Below are 17,194 nucleotides of genomic sequence, written 5' to 3'. Positions count from 1 at the left end.
GGGGTGTTTTCAGGTTATGGCTGGGTGCACCCTCAGGACAGGCTGTGAGTGTGTGGCTCTCTTTGTGGCTGTGGTGGGTGGATGGGAATGTCCAATCTGCTTGGCTGGGAGGACATAAGAAGTCATTGCAAAGAATTCCCACAAATTCTCAGTTCAACTTTTATTCTGGCTTCAACTTCTGAATTTTGTCTGGGTGATTATTCTTCCCAAACTTTTAAAGAAGGAAAAGATGTAGTGGATAATTCCATATATACCTGTACATCTTGAAGACAAAATGTTCCTTCCCTTCGGTTCTCCTTGTTCTTGATTTGATAGAATTTTAAAGAATAAAAGATTTGACTTTTTTTGTAAACAATATTTTGACCCACCTTTCTCTGGGGAGCACCCCTACTGAAGGGACCTTGGCAATACAAAGTCTGGTTTGTAGCTTCCATGTGGCCAGGCTGCTCTTTACATCTTAAAGCACAAGAACAGCTTTACTTACATCTTGTGAAAATTATCTATTGCTGAAAAAAATGCAACAGATGAACTGTGTCTTCCTGCCCTCAAAAGCATGAGCTGCTGTCTGAAGAGATCTAATGAGAAGATTAAAGATAAAGGTTCTGAATTCAATTTGAAGTGTCAATATGTAACTCAGTAAGAAATGAAACATTTTTCAATTACTGGTAATATGAAACAAAATAGTGGGAAATAGAAATGGCAATCTTTTTAGCTAACCTGAAGGCCATTTCCAAGAGGCACTGTACATTAACTAAGCAGTGAAAATTTTTACATCACTATTTTCCCTTGTGCCCATAATAGCATAAAATAAAAAGATTTTAGATAAGATTTCATTCAGTGAATCAATTGCAAAACCACACAGAGCCTTAGTGGGCATTCAGTGCTCGATCTAATGGAAATTTTTACGAGGATGTCAATGCTAAGTTGATTCCTACAGCGGAAAGCACATACAAAGGATCCAATTACAGATGGAAACCTTTTGCTTTCTAAGAGACTTTATTAACCCCTGAAGCACTGAATATGCAAAGGGTTAGTGAAAAGTTTTCTGATGAACTGGATGATGGTTTATGTCTGGTTGCTCCCCCCACAAGGAGCTCATTTTCTTTTTTCCTTCTGCAAATAGAAAATAATACTGTGCACTGGAGGCAATGAAGAGTCACAGCAAAGCATGCAGAGAAGCTGCTGGATCCTAGAGGAAAGGCACAAGCAGGCTACATCAACTGTGGGAAGGATCTGCCTAACAGATTTTAGCCTTAAAAAGATATCATGCCATGAAAATGGCCAACAAAGAATAAAACTTGTTGCTAGACCTTCTGCCACAGTCTTCAGTGCGTGAAGAATTTGTAATGCAGTAATGGGACCACCAGCATCCAAAACTCAGGGGAGAAGGAAGGGTGACAGCATCACCTTGTGTGATGAGGCAGTGTGTTGGTACTCTGAGCTCCCCATTTCACAGAGCTTTAGGGGCAGACTGGGGAGCATCTTTCAGTTCAGATTCTCCCCTCCATGGGAAGGGAGCAGAAAGCTTTACAGTGGTTCTTACAGCAATATGCTTGGAGACAGGGTGTGCAGGTTTGGAGTTCTCCTGTTACAAGCCCATAGGCAGCTTTTCTTAATTTATGTTAAATTGTTTATTATTTCTTTGAATCACTTTGCCTGGTGAAGTCTCAAACATGTGACTCCTGCCTGCTCTGAATGGCAAGCAAAGCTCGGGAGCTGAATTTTGGTGAGGAGCTCATGAGTGAGAACATTTTGTTGGTGGATGTGTGCAAGGCTTGAACAGCCAGGGGCGTCTGCAGTGTGTGCAGAGCATTTGACAGAGGAGGTAGATGAATTTTTATAACCACTTTTGAATACTTTTTGTTCTCCTGCTGAGCCTTTGTTCTGTTTAATCTCACCTCCTCCTACCATCATTTCACCACGCTTTAGCCCAGGGCTGTGCTCACAGTCTGTGTACATTTGAGCCACTGTCCGTGACTGTATTATATATTATATATATCTTTTTAAGATAGATATATTATGGAAATGAAAGTGCAAAAAGGTATGGCTGGTGATATGAGCAAACTTTGCTTTATTCCCACTTGTGATCAGGTCTAGCTTAATTTCATGGCAGCAACTCTTGATTCATGGTGGAGTAAAGTAGAAAAAGGCCATGGCAGAAGTGTTTATGAACTGAACTCTAACTGAAACCCTAGAGGTGGAAATCCAGCCTCAAGTTTCAGATCTGGATTCAGATTTGACATGCCCCAAAATTTCTGTGGGTTCAAATCCAGGCTTTTGTTCTGAGCCCATAAGAGCCCAGTGAAAAGTCAAATACAGTGTTTGTTCAACACTCCTGACAGCACTTATTCACCGTTCTGCTGAGACTGCAGATATGAAAACAAGCACAACGTGCCCTGGACAGCCTGGCCAGACTCCAGTGGGGAGTTTCATCCCCCTGGAAGAGATGGAAAGATGGCCTGAGCCAGGGTGCTCAGCCTGTGCCTGCAAGCATGCGTGAGGGGCTTTTGGCTTCTCCTTTTCAAATGAAAGGCAAGAAGAATATAGGGTCAAAGTTCTTTAAATCTCCACTGATTTTTGTTTGTGTTTAAGCTCTGGACATTTGAGATGTGGGAATGTCAAAAATGCCTTGTACAAGCCAAACTTACTCACTTACCCCTTGCATATTTGGAAGGACTTTTTTCTTTGTCCCCGAAGTCCAACCTTGGTCCCAGACGATGGGCAGTGAAATCACTTGGTGTTTATCCTTGCAGGGTGAGACTGTTGGTACTAAGGGATCCCTCCAGTTATTAGTCAAAGAAAAAGATCCTCTAGGGGCAGCAGTTTTATATATTTATGTTGCTGTAGCAGGAGAGGAGGGGAGGCCGAGTGAAGGAATGTGTTGCTCAGTCCCTGGCTGCCCCAGGCTATGGCACGCTGGCAAACACCACCGGGTTTTCCCTGAAGAAAGATGGATCAGTCTCCCACTGTTGTGTTGTGACTTCCCAAACCAGTAGACACCCTGAGACTTTCTGATGAATAACACATTTGTGTCTAAAATTAGGCCAAGCCAGAATACAGCTCTGGGGTTGGCTTTGTCCCCACCATCTGTTGTGCTGGAGATGAAAGGAGGCTCATGGGCAGCTGAGTTGCTTCTATGGGGACTTGTCCAGATCTTATTTCCCAGTCCTGCATTTCTTTGACTGGTCTGTCTGAATCATGAGTTTCAGGTCAGCTTGTGTTCCTGTGATTTGAACGAAATGTAAAATAATCTTCAGGGTAGAAAATATGTATGGAGCTAATTTTTCTGTGCAAAACTACTTGAGATTTTGTTGAGCCACTCATCTGACTTTATTTGGGCCAACTTACCCAGCCCAGCTTTGCTAGTTCAGCCTTAAACTGCTCAAACAGTGTTGTCTTTACTTGGGTGTACCAGCAGCACCAAAGTCTCTGTCAACACTCAATAAATAAGACAGCAGAAAGCCTGTAACTTTTAATGATAAATACTGCCAGTATCCTGTGATAGGCTTTCCTGGGGGAGTGATGAACCATATTGGCATTGTGTACAAGGAGAGAATATCCTGCAAGTGAGAGCAGCTATATTTAGAAGACAAGTGCAGCAGCAGTGGGGAGTGCTGAGGTGGCTGTAACTGATACCCCAAAATGGAGGTCAGTAATTTGACCTTTCTGCTTGGCAGCCAAGCAGCTGAGCCTTGTTGTTGTCTTTTTGGACAAATTATGAGTGGAAAAGCTGCTGCCTGTTCAGAAAAGCTCTAATCAATTTGCTATAAATAACTAAAAAATTATTTACAGCAGATTTGATAAGTCCATCACATGCCAGGCATACCGTGCAGTTTCTGCTGAAGGGGAGCATGGCCTACCACCATGAAAATAACAAGAAACTTAGAATAAACTTAATTGTGGGAAATAACTAAAAATAGACATTTCCAATAAAATGTTGTATTTCAAATCTTCTTTGTAATATCATAAAACAATCTATTTTAGTCAAAACACGTTTTATGAAGTTATACTGCTTTGATTTTTCTGCCCAGCTTTAAATTGAGAGAGTGGAAATTATTTTAGAATTGGTTTTTCAAGATAAAGAGTGTAAGTAGTTTTGGTGGTAATAATAATTTATAGGAAGAAAATATCATTCTGATGTGACTCAGCCTCAAAAATTCTCCAAATGATTGCAAGGGTCTTTGGGCCCACAACAGACAGAGAGAGCAGTAAAATTTCCTGCTCAGCCCAGGGACTGCCAGAGCCACTGCTCATGGCAGCAGTGGGAAAGCCAAAACGGGAGCACAGTCACCATTTCTTGTGTCCAGCAGGGTTCAGTCCCCACTGAGGTGGCCTGGTGGTCCACCCACTGTGCTGGCAATAGAAATGCCTGTGTGTTCACCTGAAATACTGTTATTTCCCTTTTGTACACATCCAGATAACACCATTGCTGTGGTTTTCATCAGGTAAATTTGAGAGTGTTGTAGTTTTTGAGGACAAGGGGTCCTCATGCTCAGCTGTTCCAACCTGCACCATTCCCAGCCTTTCACAGAATCATTAAGGTTGGAAAAGACCTCTGAGGTCATTGGGTCCAGCTGTTAACCCAGCACCACTGTGTTCACCACTTACATGATTAAGATACATGGAGTTATTAAAGAAATCACCACTGAGTCAAACATTTAATGAAAAGGAGGTGACAGGTAAGCAAGGATCACACACAGGTTCTCAGAAGAAATACCTTTTCCACTTTCACAGGACACCCACTGCACTGCCTTTTCACATACACACTGCTGCTGGATTTTTTTGTCATTGGTCTTGTCTCTCCTGTGCTTTTGAACTCCAGCTCTAATTTCTTACAGTGCTCTTTCTGCCACTTCCCTGTCATTAATTGCCTCGCTCATGAGCCCTACATGAGTGTCACTTTGTTGAGCTGCCAAGGTATGTAGGATATAATGCATCTCACTTGTTTTCCTTTCCTACCCTCCTGGCCCCGAGCCAAGGAAATGCCATCACCTCATCACCTGCAGCTCGCCATTCTAATATCTCTCATTTTAAATTAAACCTCACATTTTATTTCTCAGGCATGGCAAGAATTTTACAGCACTTGCACTCCAGAGAGGTGGCTTTGGCCATGCTATACGCACAGACATGTCTCTCCAGATGTCCACAGACTCTTGGCTTCCTTTCTGCTGCATTTGCATAGGTGGGCAAGCTGATTCCCTGTGGAATTTACTGGGGCAAGCACTGGAACAGGATAAAATGTATAGCACAGCTGATTGAGCTGGCCAACCTGACAGGTGCCCAGCTCCAGGGGTGAGAAAAAAGTCACATTTGCTGTGCAATTTCAGCATTTCTTCAGCGTGATCTGACAAACACTATTTCAGAAAACTGTAGGATATTTTTCTCTGATTTGAGACTGGGGTGGGCAGATTTGGTGCCACAGGTCAGCATTTTTCATATGCCAATGGCTGCTCTCTGGGCATTTTGCCTTCCTGTTTCATAAGGCAAGGAAAAACTTTGCAGTGAACTGAAGAGCAGACTACTGGTGGCTGAGTTCTGCTGTTAACTTTTAATGCAGAATCCAGGACTGGGCTAGGCTGAATTTGGGTTTGGAAAGTTTTTCTGTACCATGCTGGGCAGATATATGTTTGGATTCTCTTCTTGTTTATGTATTTTTCTTGGCCCCTGCAACTGCATCTGCATTGTGATTAAAAAGTATTTAATTAACATACAAAAATAAAATTTAAAAGTGTAATAGTTATTGTAAAAATAAAACTGTACCAAACCACTCAGGCAAACAGCACCCCAGGGAGCTGGTAAGCTTGGAAAAGCTGGAAAAATACAACTACAACTGTAACAACTTCTCTCAGGAGGGGTACAACCAGTCAGGAAAATAAAACCCACCATCTACTACAGCCAACAACCACCCTGAGGGCACCAAGGCAAGGCAAATAAAACACACACCCAAAGCTGAACGAGGAAAGTGCCTTTTCATACTTCTTCCCAAGACTGGGGGTTGTGAGCAGCCAAAAACAATCAACTGGGCTTTTCCTGGGATGAGAGCTTTGGGAGATGCAGAGGTGAAATTGTGGCTCTTTGAGCTGCAAAGCTTGTGCCACTTGAGAGCCAGATGCTTTTGTCAGTGTTGTGTTCAATTTCTTGGCATCAGGTGTTTTTTCTTGGGTTTCTCTAGCTCCAGATCTGGTGTAGCTGCAGGATCAGGAGCACTGCTGCTGTGTCACCTCCCCTGCAAGCAGCAGAAATGTCACGCCCCGAATTCTTGCAGTCTGCCAGAAAATCTTTGTCAGAGAGAGCAGCATCTGATGGCATTTATTGTCAGAGTTGTGTGGCTATATAGTGTGAGCTATTGGATAGCTGTGGTGGTGAAGCCAGGCTGCAGATGGGCAGCAGCACCCCCAGGTACCCAGGGGCAATGTGGGCACCCAGGTCAGGGCCCTTCAGAACCAGAGATCACGGCCCTTGCACAGCAGCAGCTCATCCTTCCCTGCATTCTTGTGTTTTTACTAGCTTGGTTTCCAAACAGTAAGTTCTTATTTTTCTGTCCTTGCAGTAGGTGGGATTAAAATGCTTGAACAGCATTAGCAAGTGAATATGAGAAACAGAGAAGGGCTTAGAGTGGGAAACCTGGGTCAGGGAGATGGGCTTTGCAATTAGTCCTGCATGCTGTGAGGCTGGGGATTGTCATTATCTCCCAAAGACCACATCTTATCTTGAGCCCTCTGAAAGCACTTTTCTTCCTGTCCTGGATGTTTCTGTTGGCCAAGGGCTCCTGGCCATCCCAGGGGACCGAGGGACCTCCCAGGCACTGGATGATGTAGGGGCTGCTCCAGGGGAGCTGGGGACCCGAGCTGGGTGTGAGAGCCCTCCCTGACTGCTGTGGAGGGGTGGGAGGGACACGGGGGAACTTGGGAGGATGCTCTGAGTGTGAGTCAGGGACTCCACTTAGGGGCAGAGCAGCATTTCAGAGCACTCTGCCCCAAAACACTTCTGTGATATAATTTCTTCTGGTCTTTGGCATTGCCTGAAGGCTCAGTAATGCACCAATGCATCTTTCTGAACTGAGTGATTTAAACCTCTCTGAGGCCAGAATATATAAACTCTTCTAAATTGCTACAGCCACATTTTTACTCCCTTTAAAAAACAAGTGTAAATTCCTCACGGCCAGCCACTCTTTATGGATCCCTTCAGTGCTTTTGTGAATTGCAAGGTCCTTGGGCCCTGGCCATTAATATCACGTTTGCAGCAACTGAATTATTTTCATGATTAAAGATAGTTAAAGATTTACAGGCTTTTTTTCTTTTCTTTTCTTTTTTTTTTTTTTTCTCCATAGAAATCTCTTCTGGTTGAATTTTTCCTGAGCTCTGCTGTGTTTCACTGAAAATGAGATGGGAATTTATGCCAAAGCAAAAGGTTAATTTCAAAACTGCAGTAGAACTGGGGATATAATTGCATATGATAAGGATTTTTTTTTTTCTGATGGCTCTGGGAACAGAGTCACCATCTTCTGTGTGCAGAAACTCACTTAACATGAACAATGAGAAAGTACTTCTGCAAGGGGAATTCCAATTAACATGTCTTTCCCCTACAAAAGGTGACATCACCTGTCTATGCCCAACCCTTTTCTCTCAAACATGTGCACTAGAAATTTTCATTTTTTACTTTTTTTTTTTCCTCACAGCCTTTGGACAGACCTTGTGCTGTTATTTTATTTTACAAAATTTTCTACAGAGTTGTTATTGGAAGGCTCAAGGAGGCACCTGCATGATGGCTGAGTACAGAACAAGTGGGATGAGTGAATCAGCCTTGATGAAATAAGAATCATCCTGGACTGCTGACCAAAACAAATCAGTTGTTTGATGTGACTAAACCATTTGGTGGTTAATGTCCCTGGCAGTATTTATTCCTGTAGCCTCAGGCATTTCCTGGTGCTGGTCCAAGCTGAAGCCACTGTACCAGGTGCTGGAAAGTTCATGTAGAAATAGCCAAAGCCCACTGTGCCCTGGGGGATTGACATCACCCTACAGGGACTGAGCTGGTTCTGGAAAAGCATCCTTCAGACAGCGTGGCATCCTTTCCAGACAGGTGCTACTTTTGGCCTCCCTACTCAAAGCTACTAGAAAGTGGAAATTTATGAGCCAGCTCCAGGATATATAGCATTTGATCCTTGTCCTGATGGCTTGCAAGAACTTGGACCTTGGATTTTTTCTGATTCCTTGGCCCAGCAGTGCTGTGTTGGCACACCTCCAGGCCAGAATTTAGCAAGTCCTGAAGCTCAGGCCAGTGTAACTTTTTAAACTACTGACAAATGTGATCTTCCTTTGCTCCTTACCCTTGATTTGCCTCCATTCATTTTCCTGTCACTGAAATCCCTCATTAGTCCCAGTCCAAGCCGTTCGCAAACCTTGCTGAATTTCTTCTTTTTTTTTTTTCCTTCTGGCTGAAACTTTGGTCTGGCCTTATAATTACAGTATTATTAATGTATTTTTATCATTGTTAATTATTTTTACATGCTGAAATTGATTCAATATGCCTGGAGCTGCCATGCTGGAACATGCCTTGATTCTTTTCCAAGCTGGAGCCCTTGTGCACCAAATGTGGAGAGTTCCAATGGCTTTAAATCACTGTAAACCTCACTGAGTGATTTAAGTTATTGGAGTGTGTTCAAGTTTTTATAAGCCCTTGAATGTGAACTCTGCTCAAATTCTGGGTATGTACAGTGCAGTGGGATCTAAAATGGTTTGAGTGCTCAACATACTTTCTAAGCCCCTGGCTGGCTGGAGAATAATCAGGCTTGTCGGGCAGTGCACTGTGCAGGGACTTGGTATGATGGGAACCATCACATTTTAAAAATGCTTTTAATTCCTTTAAATTGAAACATTCCTGCTTCATTTAAGGGACTTTGGGCAGAGCTTTCTTTGTGGCTTGGAGGATCAGCAGTGCCATGAAGTGGGTTTCATCCTGGTGCTGATGGATGGGCTTGTGCAAGGTCAGCCTCAAGGCAAGCCATCCCTGATCTCTGGTGACAGCCAGAGGAGTTGTGATTTGTGCCAGGACCCCAGGTTTGGGGTGTGCAGAGGGCTGACCCCTTCTCTGATCTCCAGGTCAGGTCCTGAATCTGGGTCAGTGTGTCTGTCCTGACCCAGGTTTAGAGATGGCCACACACGAGAACAAGCTGTCCCTGGGGCACATCCTCTGACCAGAAGGGACATCAGAAGCCAACAGCTGGACAGGCTGAAATTTTTCAGCTCCTTTTTAGAATGTCTCAGCTCAGGAAAAAGCTGTAAGAACACAGGTGAGAAGTTGGCCATGCAGTGGAGGGGGGAGACCAATGTGGGTGTGAGAGAGCAGGGCAGAAGAGCTCCCTCTGAGCCCGACTTCCATGGCATTTCCACAGCCCAGCACTACTAACACACCATGGGAAACTGGCTTGGGAACCTCTCAAGTGAAAATGAAAAATCTGAAAACTTAAAAAGGGTGTTGGAGGAGCCCTATAGCTGCAGAGCAATATGATCCACAGCTCTGAGGAGCTGACTTTGAGACTGGAGCATTGGAGACAGCAGAGAACCCAATGTCCTGCAAAATATTTACTCGTTTCAGATTTCATTTTTTATGGACAACTGCATAACATCTCCAATATAATTCCCTGCCCTTGCCATCAAGTAGCCAGCTCTTTTTATACTCACAAGTGCAGCTGCTGAACACATTGCTGTCGTTGGGAGTTTTGCCTTGATGAATTGTTTCATTCAGTTTGATATCATTAGGTATGTATGGGGGGGTGTTAGCCTGTGCAGTAAAACATTTAAGATGTGCACCCATAAAGCTAATTCCTGCTGCTCCTGCTCAGTAAATAATGACAGCTGTGAGATCTGTGAGTGCTGAGCACCTTAGAATACTTTTTGTTATGTACCTGTATGGACCTATATTTAATATTCTCAGTTGGTTAAAAAGTAGTTTTCTAATCCTAATGGACTAAATTCTGCTCTGAATTACTACACCTGAAGAAACTTTAAATAAAACAGAGAAAACCTGAGCTTACACACCTATTAGGTAGGGCAGGATTAGGCCCATCATACTGCTCAAATCTCATTTTAATAGTAAGAGAGAGTTTTATTAGTCATCTTAATGACAGAGCAAACCCCAAACTACTGTTCATTCAAGGAACAGGTTCTTATACTTTAAACAACATTTAATTCTCCTTAAAACCTCTTTTATTAAAAAGTTTTAAGAATAATATTAAATACATAAACAGCCATGTTAATTAGATTATATAGTTAATGTACATTGGAACTATGACTTATTGCAGAGTTACTGACCATGAAAGCACATTTTGATCATTCCAGGCTGTAATCCCCACTTAATCCATCCCCAGTCTGTCAATCAGTCGAATACAATCAGGATATTTATGATCACATCAGACCAGAGATCTGGAAGAATTTAGCAACTTTGCAGAGCTCAATCCAGAAAAGGGAGGGGGGAAATGTTTCCACTGGCAAAATGAACCATTGCCAGGAAAAACATTATTGTTGACTTGGCCCATGTAATTGAATTTTCTACTCAGAAGTAACTTACAAACCAGCAACTAGGAGAAATTATCAGTGCTGGGAACTCTCATAATAACAAAGCAGAGGAGTTTTACCTGGCACAGCATTTTTTAAAATCATGTTTTTCTTCTTTTTTTTTTCAACATAATGCTGTGGTTTTTTCCTCTCCTAATTTTCTGCCATCATGAAATAATTTGAATTGCTTGGGCAGCCGGGGAAAACATCCCTTTCTTGGGCCCCTACCTCCTGACATCCACCTCAGCCCCTGCTCCAGTGATTGCAAGCACCTCCCAGCGAGAGCTGGGTCTCTCTGGGCAGGGGACACCTGAACACTGATGGGGCATCAGGGTCAGGACAGACCTTCCCCTGCCCTGGCTGGGGAAGGCTTTGGGGTCTAAGCTACTTTTACACACCTGAATCATGTCTCAATATTTCTGTAGGGCTGTTTAATGAAGCAGCAAAACACGTGGCAGCAGTGAGGGTGTCCTACAGGAATGTGACACCTCTTGCAGAGCTGTCATCTCCTGGGAACTGCAATCTGTGGGTTATTTCAATACCCTCCATCCTTGAAAACATTGTCCATGAAAGAGATGAAAAAGCAGAAAGTGTTAGCAAGAAAGATGTATCAGAAGGGAGGGGACCAGCACTGCGCAGCTCGAGGTGGGGGAAACTGAATGGGGCTTTACAAAGACAGGCATCCTCTCCATGCTTTCCATCAAACCCAAGATTATCCTCCTGCATCCACAGTCCTACCTCTCAGTGTCAGGATGTGGTAAATAACTTCCATTCTGGACACCTTATTCTCTCACTTTCAAACACAGAGAAAAACTGAGGTAGGAGGCTGTGCTTCCACCTTCCTTGCAGCTGTTCATAGCTGTACATGGGGTGTGATTTCTGTGTCTGTATAGACAACAAAATTGGCATTTGCCTGCTCAAAGCTACATGTAAGAGCCTGATCTGGCCATTTATGCTCTAAGTAATGTTAAGCAATATTATGAAGACTTTCACCTGCTGATGCACAGCCCCTGTGATCAAGCTCAACCAGTAAGTAATTTTTTCCTCTCAAGCCTGAACGAATCCAAGCACTTTTCATGCTTTGCCATTTGATTGTGATTTGATCCTTTGCCTGGATGGCAAAGGGCTGGATTCCAAAAAATGTTTCTTCCATGAGCTTCAGTGATTGGAGCTGTGCTGAGCTTGGATAGGCAATCCTGTTATGAACTTTCCAAGTTCCAGTTGGCTTTTTAATAAACTCCCCCTTGTTAGGCTCAGAAGGCCAGTGGAGATCAAGCTCAAAGGACGAGCTTGCTGGGCTCTTGATCTTGCCTCCTCCAAGGCATTTTTCTCAGTTGCTACTTTATCACTTCTGACTTAGAACTCTCTCAGTAATACTCTCTATGAGAAGTAGACAAATATTTCTTAGGGGAAGGGTTTGGTTATTGAAGAGAGAAGTGCAAAACAGAAAACAGCAGGATAATCAATATTGCGTTAGGCTTTGCCAGGATCCTCCTGATAGATTCAGTCAACACCCTTACCCTGCTCTAATAGCAACAGAGGTCTTGGAATGGAGCATTGTCAGGGGATTAGTCTTCTGCTTGTAGAAGAAATGCTTTAGCAGTTCATCAGCAGCGTGATGCCTTTATCTTGTTGACAGTGCTCTGTGTCATTGATACTGTCACTGGTGCAGGTTCTGCTCACAATTTGCTTTCATTAAGCTTTCATCTAAGCTCTCCCTTTTTCAGGACATTTCTCTTCATTTTCCTACAGATACTAGAGCATCCCTCAGTAACTTGTAAACAAAAGTTGCAATGGGGGTGTTTGATATTAAATGAGTATTAGGAAGAAATGAGGTAACCAACAGCTCCGGAGTCTTTGCTGCCTGTGGCATGACACAGCTCCTTGCTTGAGAACTTGAAATATGTCAGTTATAGTTTGTTTCTATCAGAGTAATGTGGTAGTTGTATCTGTGCCACTTTCCCAAGAATGTAAATGCTTCATTATTTCTGTCCCTGTCCTGAAAAATCTAATATGGCACAAATAAAGTGCGGTAAATGGCTTCATGGAAAGCAGATGTGAGTGGAAGCCTAGACTCCTACCAAGGCTTTAGGGGACTTCAAAGACTGAAAGAAAGAGCTGAACAAAATATTTGACTGTGCCAAATTTTCACTGTTCTTGATGAAAGAGCAAAAGTGAGGGGGGAAATAAAAAAGAAAATCTGGCTCCTTGTTTTCATTTTCTGCTCGCCTAGGGCAAGGCTTTTAGAATGAATAAATTACAAGCAAACAGGGAGAGAGACTGAATGGAGCAACTGCTGAACAAAGGGCATTCTTGGAAGGGTCTGGTTTTAGAGAACCTAGAAATTGTCAGCTCAGTTATCAGGAGGCAGCCTCCCTCCTCTCCTGCCAGCCAGCTGCTCTGAGCGCTGCCGAGCTCCCCGGGAGCTCCCTGCCTGCAAACGCTGCCCCTGCACGGCCACGGGGAGCCCTTGGAACAGTGTCCAGGGCAGGCGTGCCTGCCAGGACAGCCAAATCCAGAATGCTTCGAAAATTTGGCAGCAGATTTGAGCGCCACATAAATGATTGCAACCTTTAAAGTTGTTTTGCAGAACAAGCCGTTTGGGCTGCGCTTGGATGTGATGTAGAATATAGATGATGGTATTCAAGAGGCTAAAACATGCCAGCTCTGAAAACGAGAACAATTTATTCCTGTTGTTTTGGGTATCATGTACTACATAAGGATTTAAAAAAAAAAAAAAAAAAAAAAAAAAAAAAAAACCCACAAAAAAAAAAAAAAAAAAATGAAGCCATGCACAGAACAATCAGATTTTTCTTTTCTTCCTCAGATACTATGTGGGGGTAAAGGCTGTGACTTAACAAAAGTTGGTCATAAAAGAGAGGAGAAATAGAAGGAACTGAGCCATGTTTCTTGTGGCAGTTTTATGTGATGATGCTTCATCTGTTCAAATTCTTTTCCACCCCTATTTCCTTCCATACTGCCCTCTAGGCTCCACCCCATGAAGGTGCGGCTGGCAGAGTCTTGCTGGTGGCCTTGACAATCTCCTTCCCCAGCGAGTAGCTCTGTTCCAGGTGCAATTGATGGTCCTGAGCTCTGGGTTTTCCTTGCTCCATGTGAGAGCAACCTGCAGGAGAATCTTTATCGACATGGCCAGTGAGGTAGGCTTTTTACACAGGCAGATGGTGCTAGGGCAAGGCAGGAATGGTTTTAGTATGAAAGATGGAAGAGTTAGATTAGATATAAGGAAGAAACTCTTCCCTGTGAGGGTGGTGAGGCCCTGGCAGAGGTTGCCCAGATAAACTGTGGCTGCTCCATCCCTGGAAGTGTCCAAGGCCAGGCTGGATGGAGGTCTGAGCAACCTGGGAGAGTGGAAGGTGTCCCTGCCCATGGCAGGGGCTTGGAATCAGATAAGCTTTAAAATCCACCCCAAACAATTCTGTGATTCTGTGATTTGATCTATACAATATTATTATCTCCATTTTTCCTGCTTAATTTTACTTCCTTCTCCACGTCCAAAACCGGAAATATCTTTTAAGCAGTATTAACCCACTCTTAATCACTCGATTCATAGCTTAATTCATGTAGGTGCTCATTGTGGCTGCACATGACAATGAGCTAATGGTTTGCAGAGTGTATTTTGTAGATGGACACATAGTTGTGAATTAGCTGTGGGACCTCAAGGCACATTTACCAAATACAATTGTGTTGCTGAACTGATAATAATTATGTCTGCTTGAGTTTGGGCCAGGCTGCCTAAAGATTCTCCACACTGAAATGAGCTGTTGCTGGCTCATATGGTTTAGGTGTAACTATGGAGGTTTATTTAATTTTTATAGTACTCTTTTTTTTTTTTTTTTTTGAAAACCAAAGAATAAAATAGGGCTGCTGAAGTGGGTGAGCTGAGTGGAAGAAAATCCTGGTACTTGCTAAGTGCTTAGCTGATTTCCCACTCCATTTTCTGCAGTAGCCCGAATACCAGGCTGTATTTGTTTGCTGCTGCCTGCTGAAGCCTTCGACCTCAGCCTGCCCTTCTCTCCCTTAGTGCTGACAGTAAGTGAAGAAATGCGAAATTCATTCATCTGCCTGAGAACCCTTTGAAGTTCCCCACTAAAAGCTCTATTGTTTTATTAGCTGTTAATGCGGCACGGGGGAATTGGGCTGTGCACAGCAGAGCCGGGGTGCGGGGGCGCCCTTCCTGGCAATTTGTCACTCTTTGGAAGTGTGACACGCTCTGCTCCGCAAACGCCCCGGCAAGCTGCGGGCTCCGGCTGGGGCTGCAGGACTGCGGCACGCTGGGGTCGCACACCTTGGTGCTCTCTGCAGCACGGCGTGCACGTCGAGGGTGATGATAAATTAAAGATCGTGCAGAGCCAGCCGTGCTGGCTGCAGCTGGAGACCGGCTGTCGAGAGCCTGCTGGTCAGAATGGCAAAGCTCTGGAGGGTCTCGGAGGGGAGGGGGCTGTGGGTGCTGGGGGTAGGCTGCTCTTCACTTCCCTGCGTTGAGATGGTTGGGTAATGAATGCCTGAACGCAGCGACTCTAAATCCTTTTCCTTTCCTAAATCCTTTCTCAGGTACATGGCATGTGGGGCTGCAAGGTGCTGCTTGTCTTCTGGAGCCTCTCCCAGGCCAGTGCTGCTCAGGGCTGACATCTCGGGCCACGGAGATGGCTGGTGGCTTTTAGGGATGACCCAATGCCTGAACATCATCGTGGCTTCCTAAAAACACGTGCTGTGAATGCTGCTGAACTGCAAGATGAGGCTTGTCACTCTACATGTGCTCTGCATGGGCAAAGAATCAGTGAGCCACAGGTAGCTGCTAAAGCACCCGTTGCCTTCTCCTTGTTCCTTGTGGCTGTCACCTCTCTGTATCTCACCTCTCTCCCGAGGAGGGGGCTGCAGGGAGCTGCTCATGTGTACCTGACGGACACACATTGTCCTGCTGTCCCCTGTGCAGGGTCTGAACACCGGGCACAGCACACCTGGGACTGACCCAGGATACAAAATGGGTGCTGCCTAGGGCTGTTCATGGCCCAGCAGGTACAGAGGGCTCTGCAGAAGCCATCCATCACTGCCAGGGAGCTGGTGGCAGGGGCTGTGTCCCGTAAACACAAACAGGACAGGCGGCACAGCCCCGTGTTTGCTTTGCTCTGCTCCGACTGCTTCTCACTAGCTCAGCTGGGCAGTCCATCACCACAGCCTTTCTTTGCATCCTTCTTCCCAGAGCCTCCTGTGGCACTTAAACTAAGTCAATAGAAATGAAAAACTTGTGTCCTCAGCCTCAAAGTGTTCTTGAGCACTTTGCTCATGGTTTGCACAACTGTTTAGCTGCGCTGCAAAGGGAGCTCTGCAGTGGGGTGTTGTCCTGCCATGGGGAACTGCTGCTGTTTGTTCTCGGAGGAAATGAGCCTCCCAGCATTTTCCCGTGGCAGAAAGGTGAGGGGTCACGAGGAGCTTTTCTGCTAACATCTATAATGTGGGACTGTGCAATGGATCTGATCTGCTAGGCCCTCACCTCTGGGCTGCAGCACATCCAGACAGGGTGGCACTGGAGCAGAGGGGACAAGAGCACGTCAGTGGTGAGATCAGTGTTCCTCTTTGGCAGGGCATTTAAAATTCAGTGCTTTAGAAAAGCACAAGGCAGTGGCAGAAAATAGTTCCCACTTGACTGTCCTGATTCAGCAAATCACCTGTGAGATTTGTGCGTGTCTGTTCTGCATAAAACACATCCCTAGGGTTTGAAATGTGCATTGATGGTGAAGCCTTTTTAAAGTTTATTGTAAACAGTCACAGTAAGGGTAACCTTGCAAGGCAGTTGTTGTAGACCTAAACTCAATGCACAGTGCACATTAAGCACCTCTCAAGTAGCTCAAAAGCCAGTGGCCTATTCAGGCTCTCTCTTAATATTGTTTGTGGGTTTGACATTCTTACCAAAATATTTGCAACCACTTCAGTCCAATGTCAGTATATTTGTAAACCACAAAGAAAATACAATAATGAAATATTAATTATTAAACTATTTATTATGCCCATCTTTCTCTTTGGTTTAAGTGGTGGCACAATCAATTAACATGATATATGTGTAATTGCATTACCAACTTTGTATGCAGGCACAGCTAGCACATAAGCAGGCAGGGAAAGCACCCAATGAGCACAAGCAGCTGCTGCGACCCCCGCTGCAAATCCCAGCCCCTGTGGAGCAGGCAGGAGGGAGAATCACCCCTGATTTAGTAATTAAAGTCTTCTGTGCACCTCTGGGTTTGTAAAGCACCTCTGGGACAGGCTGCTTGACACTGGGAGGCAAGTGTGACCCTGCTACTGACCAACTTCACCATCTTCCCAAATCCCAGCTCTTGGCCAGCGGTTAGATGGCAATTAGGTGTGCAGAATGCCCACATGCTCCCTAGCTGCTTAATTAGAAAGCTTTAGGATGACACTTTCCCCTCTGAGGGAAAGGGTGTCAGGCAGCCTTGGAAAGATGTCATTCCTGGACAAATCCCTGCAGGCAGAGTGCACACCCCGTTGGCCTGGCTGGGCTGGGATTCAGGGCTTTTGCCAGAGCACACGAGGGTGCTGTTCCCCACTCAGTGGGGGATTTGCTCATGTGGGTGCTGACTCCCAGCACAGCCACTGCAGAGCCT

This window comes from Onychostruthus taczanowskii, unplaced genomic scaffold (genome assembly GCF_017590055.1).
Source record: "Onychostruthus taczanowskii isolate IOZ18803 unplaced genomic scaffold, ASM1759005v1 scaffold60, whole genome shotgun sequence".
Taxonomy (NCBI): Eukaryota; Metazoa; Chordata; class Aves; order Passeriformes; family Passeridae; genus Onychostruthus; species Onychostruthus taczanowskii.
This window is presented reverse-complemented; position numbering follows the sequence as displayed.